The 1,545-nt window shown below is 38.6% G+C and overlaps 1 protein-coding gene across 1 annotated transcript in view; it reads left to right on the forward strand.

The window, feature by feature from the left end:
- wwc1 (WW and C2 domain containing 1) overlaps positions 1-1,545 on the forward strand; it is a 101,046-nt gene that overhangs the window by 47,077 nt on the left and 52,424 nt on the right.

A 1,545-nucleotide genomic window follows, 5' to 3' on the forward strand; every position in this document is an offset into this window, starting at 1 on the left:
ACACACACACACACACACATTCATGTATGAATTGCAATAGCTAGCTCCAAATCTGTTTAGCAGCTGCTCCATTGAGAGGAAACTGCATCCGCTGAAGCAGTTTTGCCAGTGTTTCTCTTCAACGGTCCCCTGTGAGGAAATGTAGGAGGGATGAGCCCACAGTGTGTGATTTTTTTCAGTAATGAAATCTTTCAAATATACTCAATATATATACATATATATATACATGTACATAATCACTAACGTTATCATAGAGGTGCCATGTTATTTTCCGCTCCATCTTAAAGCAAAGATAAGGTGCGTTCCACAGCCGGCTTCAAAACCAGCCGCAGAGTCCTGTCAGATATTCATCAGGGCAGTAAAGATAAGACGAAGAACCGCGGCAGCCTGCGCTGCTGCTGCTCTGTCCCTGGAGCAGACAGACATGGGGAACATATGGGGAGCAAACACAGAGCCAGTCGTCTTTTCCACTTTACTATTGTCATTGCACAGGTGCTCTTTGCCCTGAGCAGCTCTCACCGGACGCCTCTGTAATTTTCTAAATCTAAATTTTAGTCCTTTAAAAAGTCTTGAATCTGTGAAGTCTAACTCTTGTAACTCTTGTTATGAATTGATACTATAAAATAAATTAACTTATTTTAATCAGGTCTTAATTTTCCTACGACAATGAAACGCTACCTCTAATAAAACATGCTTTTTGGCTTTTTCCCTTTTTTATATTTATATATATATATATATATATATATATATATATATATATATTTGTGCACTTAAAGGTGCAGTAGGTAACACTTATAAAACTAACTTTCTGTCAAAGAAATACGTGAGTAGAAATACGTGAAGCAGGTAATTTAAAAAAAAAGAAAAAGAAGATCCGGCTCCTCTGACACCGCCTCCAAATGTAGTACTAAGAAGTTGTTGATGTTCAAATTTTTTGGGCTAAGTCCTGGATCTTTACAATCCTACCTACAGCACCTGTAGGTAGGATTACGCCCAAATTCCCCCCCTACCCCTTAGTGACCCACGTTATAATGCTAGCTTAGCTGCTAGCGTAGCACGCCCTCATACTCTGCTTCTGACTGGCTAGTAGTGTCTGTGATGTTCTTTCTGTCATTGGTCCAAATGTAATTTGCTGTATTTGAGCAGATCATTATCTCTCTGGGTCTCTTCTATTCAATTTGAGTACATTTAGTTACTTTGTAAGTACTTTGGTGACTCTGCATTTCGTTGTACTTTTATGTCGTGATACAGGTCTTAGTCACCGGACGCCACAGTCTTCTGAACATAGTCATACTGAGAAATACAGGGAGAGTTGTGTGGAGCTGATAGTCTTAACCCTCATGTTGTCCTCGGGTCAAATTGACCCATTTTCCTATATCAGTGTTCTTTTTAATTCCCCAAAATAACATGATTGATTCCACACAACGCTCTTTGCCAAGTACAAATCTCTACTTTCATTAACTTTGGGTCTTATTCTATTTTATAGCATCTGAAAAATAATTGCAGTGTTTTTGAAACAGTATTGAGTAAAAGTTGACATATTCC

The sequence above is a fragment of the Etheostoma spectabile genome, chromosome 13 (genome assembly GCF_008692095.1).
Source record: "Etheostoma spectabile isolate EspeVRDwgs_2016 chromosome 13, UIUC_Espe_1.0, whole genome shotgun sequence".
In the NCBI taxonomy this organism is placed as follows: domain Eukaryota; kingdom Metazoa; phylum Chordata; class Actinopteri; order Perciformes; family Percidae; genus Etheostoma; species Etheostoma spectabile.